Here is a 6,789-nt window from a genome sequence, read left to right on the forward strand (position 1 = left end):
AGCATACTACAACTGAACCAATAAGCCATCCATCAAAGAAAACGATTTTATTTTCCCTAAAAGCATGCAAAGAAACGGTGCAGAATATAAACGCCACCAGCACACAAAAAAATGTAACCTGTCATTCTTGAAGCGACAAAAGATACATATTCGCGCTCTTCTGTAAGGCTTGTGCATGCGTACTTCCTTTAATTATGGTCATGATAACAGGGTGCTCGTTTAGAAGGACGGGTATTTGATAATCTAATTTATGTCTGTCATAGGCTAGTGTTTTTCCTTTTTCTTCTTTTCTGTAGCTCACGTGCCGAAAATTGTCTGCACGATCGTTCTAAAGACACTTCTTGAACAAGGCAGTTGGTTCGAATTTAATTTGCTTATAATTGACAAAAACTTTTTTTTTTTACATTTTTCGTATAACATTTGGTGTGGTGAGGACCCCTACTTTCTAAGGAGCGGAGCAGAGCGACTTTGGTACGGGTATGTTCCAAGAAAAAGCAAAAATCTTTTTCTTTTTTTTTTGAGTACGTGCCGGATGTTTATATTTGTTTGTCCACAAAGAAGTGAGTAAAGAGAGTTGTGAAAACGGGAATGTGGCGGAAATGTCGCTTCCACTGTATTAGTGACTTTAGTTTTCACTTGTGTGCATGCATACTAAATTCCCCTCACCTCGTTTCTCTGGCTAAAAAAAGGGCGAGCGAGCAGGCAGTATGCTAAATAGCTGACATAAACTAACATGAGAGAGAGAAGAAAATTACAGATACGCAAGAAAAAGCACCACACAACGATTGCGTGTTAGACAAAATATAGGGTGACCCAAGTTCAATCTAAAATGGACCTTAAAAATGTACGCCTGCACGTAGTAACCTAACCTTTTCGTCAAAGGTGTATTTCATAGGTCGGTTTTTTCTTGTAAAATTACAAAGCGTAGCTGGACTAACATTTTTGGTTTAAGGTACACTACACTCCAAAGTGTCTTCGGATCCAATTCCAAAATGTTAGGCCGGTCGTTGTTAAGGAATTTAAGTTTGGCTCTCCTGATTTCTCTTTTACAAGACCTTGAGCATGAACGATAAGGCTCCCAGTCGTCCTGAGCATCCGGACGTTTATTTTCTGAACAAAGTCTCTTTTTTGTTTCTTGTTTATATAGCGTCTCACAGTGGTCGGGGAAGCCGGGATTTCTAGCACATGGAAAAATATGAATCTTTGGGATACAGATTTTTTAACGTCATTGATTTGATTGTGGAAGGACAGCCAGCTGTCATTTACTGACCGGTAGTTCAATAAATTAAGCATGTAAAAGAAAATTCGCACAATATATTTGACATTTTTTGAAGGTCAGCCCTTCCATAATCGAATATTTGTTTCTTCAGAACCTTTAATTCCTTACCTGGGGCAGCAAAAACACAGTTTACCATATTTTGGCACTGATATATTTTAAAACAATAACACAAATAGTTAGAATGAGTATTTAGAAGTAAATATAAAATTTTATCGTTATACATTGGCTGGTTAACAATTTCTTGAAGCTGAAAGGCTTCCAGGGTAAGTAGGAATTTTGTGCATTGCTGTCTGTTTCCACGTAGTTTATTGACTGCGTTCATATTCCAGTATGTTAACATCGCTAGTTAGTATGATGGGACAGTTAGAAAATCTTGTTTGTTCAGGTTCAAGGCTGGCGTTTAAGGTTTCCACAAAGTCAGATGAACATTCAAATGGACGATAACACATATTAATCAAGCAAGACCTGAAATGTGACCGCACCGTCACCCACAACATTTCAAGAGGGCTAAGGATGTCAGTTCGTTTTTAAACAGCGGTGATGACTCGCCCGCCCCTTGACGCGCTTCTATCTTTCCTATAGAGCCGAAATTTTTTCTGATATTTTTAGTTCACACTCAGCAACTTCCTGGTTTTAGCCACGTTTTCACGCCCATAACAATATTACCCGAACAGGCTTCAACGCTGGAGAGTAAGCGATCTGCTTCAGAAGAATCCTTCGAAAGTTGGCCAGAGTAAAAGAAAGCTGTTCCTGAGGTCCTTCTTGCCGCTCTGGCTTTTTCTAGCCCTTCGTCAGGCGCTTGGTGCGGTGGGCGTATGCGAGGTCCTTATTGTTTCTATCACCAAGTCGTTATCTGAGTCAGATCGGTAGAAGCCATTATTCTCGAGTTACTTGCAGTAATAAAGCATGAACTTGCTGGCCCCAAACCTTATCTTTGCGAAATCGCGTAGCTTCTTATCAAATAGTTGGATTTTTGTGAAAAATCTGTCTCAATCTAAAAACCGGGTAACCATGAATCTTTTAGTTTGTACGCGTTTCTAATTGTCCTTCAAAGATTTCAGTATCTGATATAACTTATTGGGACCAAGGTTTGTTTCAACAACTTCCGCGCATATTAATCTTTGAGCTACACACAAGGGTAACAGCAGAATTTTTGTGTTGGGACAACATGTCTGAGCGAAGAGCGCTAACCAATGAAAGCGTTGACCCTTCATTGTCTTAGATTTTGGCGGGTGAAAAACCGGCCAATTATTGACCGGTAGGTTGATAGATGAATCTCCATCTCAGTTTACAGAGTGGGAACACACTACTGGGATCTGCGACCATTGGAACAAGATTCGAGGCTTTCGGATGTAAAAAGATTTGATTGACCGCTTACCTATAACATAGTGCAGCGGTTCTCAAATGGGGGCCCGCGGACCCTTTGGGCTCCGCGAAGGCATTTCAGGGGTCCGCGAAGCCCTGCCTCGTCGGTCAAGCCCGGAAATAAAAGTTGCCTTTTATGCAATGGAGAAGAAAAGTTCCAAATTTATGTGAGTTTTCTCGTGTGTATGTCAATGAGAGAAGGCTACTTTATACCAGCCCTTACTTGTATCCACATATTAAATCATTATCAGCAATAACATATATATTTTTGTTCCCCTCACCACGAACGGGGTCACCCATCACCTCCGCCGATCCACAAGGGGTCCGCGAAACATCGATGGCTGAGAAACACTGACATAGTGTAAAAACGACATTAAGCACTTGCAGGAAAACACGGTCGCAAATCCCGCGGTGGCAATGGACGTCGCTCCTTTTGGGAGGTCGCGGCGGTGTCGCCTCGTCCGCAGATCGTTGCAGTGTTGATCCTTGCTCCGGGAAGCGGCACCCGAAGTATGCTTGTCGCCGGACTTCCATGGCAGCAGCGGATGGCTCGTGTCGGTGACAATGAGGGACAACGTGCGGCGCTATAACAGAGCGTTAAAATGACTGTCAGCAGTTGCAAGAAAACCGGTTACAAATCCCCTAACCTAACATAACCTAAATGCTCTTCCGCATCAGCCACTTCTTTGTACACTCCGGTGGAGCGCGGAGAAGTCTTTCTGCCCGAAGCTCTTGCCCGAAATGATAAGCGCACATAGGCCTCCTGTGTTACCCTGGGGGCGCTGCGAAAGGGGACTCGTTAGGACTTGTTTTTGGTAGTACATGCTTGAGCGTCTCAAACTGCCACACATGTAAAAGCTTGCCTGCCGTAATGCGGAACGCTAGATCACGAGGAAAGTTCAAAGAAGCAACAAAAATTCGAACGCTTTCGAAGCACTGGTCAAAGCTGAGACGCTAAGAGCGTGAGCCAAGATACGCCGTTTCACGCCTTTCAAAGTAAAAAGGGAGAAAAAAAAAGAATCGGGATTCTAGATATTTTGGCGTCTCCACCTAGAGATAAGAGATGCTTACCCTAGAGGTGGCGGTGCTGGCATCTCTTGCGGCGTTGAATCTAGCGGAATTTTGACCTCCAAATGAGTTTTTTTCCGTGCTTCAGCACTACAGCTTGGCTTAGAAAAGCTTAGTAAAGGTGCCATATGTAGCGCGAGGCTCAATCGGGTTACCTTGTACTACGCAATATGGGGTCGCCACAGTTCGTCGAGGCTCCAAAACCGGAGACCCATCTCCGTTTTTCAAGATTATCGCGAAACCTTTTGTGCACAAAACTGATTATTTAATTTAATGTCAGACTGTCAACATTGACGGTGTTGTTTTGAGAATAAGATAACTTGCAGCTACTGCCGTACCTTTTACACACACCATCGAACGTGTCATTCGCAACCGGTGCCAAGTAACCAAGATCAGAGCTGTGACGTCACGGGGAGGCAAATACTGGTCGTGGCGTCACAGATCGGAACCATAAAGCCGCGTTTACACCGCTAATACATCATACAAAAGACAGCCTGCAGATACTATCCGAGGCATTCCTGTTACTACGACGGCCACATCGCTCATACTGTCTGCAGAAATGCTCGAAGAGTACAAATATATGCATGAAGCACACGTGCTTCGAACAGACTTCAGCTGGGTCACCAAACAATTCTGTCTTCATGTCTGCAGGGAACACGGCGTGTTTTGTGTGAGCGGTGTAAGACTTTAAGGCGGCACCACGGAAACCCGTCGGCACCTATAGCGCCGCGCACTCAGCGAACATTAATACGGTCGCAAAAGGGCCCCGGCATGGATTTACTTCCCCGCGTACATCGTTTAAGTTTAGCCATTATGCAGAACAGCCGACGGTCTCGCGTCATCTCCGCTATGAACACCTCTTCGCTCCGCTTGATTTCGGCACCCTTGGTCCCAAGGTGCTGCCTCCGTGGCTGCAGTGGCGTAGACTCCACTCCCCGGTGTGAAATAGTAATCGCGGTGGCAAATGGGAGCGAATCGAAGCGAGGCCCCGTGTCGGCTCATTCAGGGAGCACCTGCCGCCGAACATTGCGGTCCCAGCATCGATTTTTCCATCCTGCATCGCCCCGTCCCTCCCTGCCCAAGCTCCCGAGGATTGAATTGAATAGAGCCGTCCGCGGCTGCACTTGATCGCGTCTCGAAGATCGAGAAACCATCCGGAATGACCGCTCTGCGCTGGGGGCAATCTAAGCTCCCAAAGATTACCCCGACCCTTGCGGTGTGGCCGACTTTTAGCCGGACTCTTCGACATTTGCCGATTTTCAATCGACTTCAGGGAGGTTTACACGAAACAGGAATCTGCAGAGGAAGCTGGCTGAAAGACATCGGGATTTCGAACGTATGTTCAACTGATACCAATGACGTGTGGGTTCATTTGCATTTTGTTTTGTTGCTTACCTTACGTTTTGTGTTACTTGTTCTATGAATGCCGAAATTGCGCGAAAGTATGTGGTTTTTACCTTCTGTTTTTGTTTATTTTGTGTTTTTATGTCATGTCATGTCCCTTTAGGGTACATAACTAAATACATAATCATAACAAAATTTAAAAATATCGGTAGTTTTAGATGGGTGGTCGTCGTTTTTCTGCATAATAGCTCTATTCATACTGGCGTCCGATTCGCAACCGCGAAGAGGATCTGCTCGTTGCCATCATTAAACGCGCGTGAAATTGTATTGAATCTTTAACCAACCGGTTCGCAAACGCTTTGCGAACGCGGTTTAACCGTCATTGCACATACGGCGTTAAAGCGGTTCTGAATAGACGATTTACGTGATTTACTTGCGGTATATTACAAGGCGTATAATAGGTCTAAAATATATAAAGCCGGTCGCCTTGTTTTAAATTTTACGCTACGTGCAGTCACCAAATTTAGAGCGACTTAGCGCGAATTACAAATTAAACTTTGAGAGCCTGAAGTTCCCCTCCCCAAAAAACGTATCGTCTTCCGAGAAAGACGCGAGCCAACTTTCGCGGACAAGCTGGGAACCACGAACAAACACAGACAAAAAAGTAGCGGTGTCTTACACATCGAATCATCTGACCGACTTCATGCCAAGGCGGTGGGCCTAGTTCTCGAACAGCGTATACGAGCAGATGCTTCGCTCCTTGAAGTAGGAATTTCCGCTCACGCGTGCACGGTTCCCAACCCCTAGCTCTACACAAACACACCTGCTAATGAGCAACGACTCGGTGCACCGCCTCCTCGCAAACGCCTCGTTCGAAGGGGCGAGCCAATTTGTGCAGTCAAGCTGTGCGGAATAAATGTTTTCTAATGAAGAAAAAGGCCCGTGGAAGGAAACGGCTGCCGCCCAACTTGCGCCAAGTGCCGGAACACACCATCGGTGCGCGCTTCCTCTTTCCGCTCCCAGGCCGAAGAACCGCGTGAGACTTTGGTCAACTTCCGCATCGTCGTCCAACCGCGCCACGGGGAGGGAAACTTCAGCGCCTGCGGCGTCCAGCCCCGAGCTCTGCACGCGGCGCCATGCAAATGCGGCCTCGAGTGCCACGAGAGCGAGAAGCGGCTTGCCTCCAAGATCAGCTGTTCGGGGCTGCTTCTCGAGTAAAGTGGTTTCCACAAAGCAAGAACGAGAGAGAGACAGGGAGAGAGAGAGAAATATTGAGAGTCGATTATGATGATGATGTTTAGAGCGACAACCTTCCGGGGGGAGAGGAGAACATGCGCGTAGCTTTAATGGGCGTTCGTGCGCGGGTTTTCACTAACACAGCATAACAAAGAAATTGAACCTCGCCTAGAGCGGCCTGGCCAAGAGCGCTTCGCTCCGATCAGTACTTTGGTCGCACGAGAAGCGGCCCTCGAATTGTCATCTTCGATTTCTAAAAAACAGACAGGAAAATACGGGTTGTTCTCTTCACAGCCGAAGCGTACCGCTTGAGGCGTGAGTGTTCCATCTCCTCCCCATACGAACCGCATGAAACATATTCAAGGGGTGTGAAAAGGATAGAGCGCCTACTTCCCCGCGAATCACGTGGGAGAGCAAGGCTCAATATTTCGCGATTTTCGTGAAAGCTGAAGTTTTGGAATAATTCGCGGGTTTTCATTTTTGCGACGCGGTGGGAT

Source organism: Ixodes scapularis, unplaced genomic scaffold (assembly GCF_016920785.2).
Source record: "Ixodes scapularis isolate PalLabHiFi unplaced genomic scaffold, ASM1692078v2 PGA_scaffold45__5_contigs__length_3442486, whole genome shotgun sequence".
Taxonomy (NCBI): Eukaryota; Metazoa; Arthropoda; class Arachnida; order Ixodida; family Ixodidae; genus Ixodes; species Ixodes scapularis.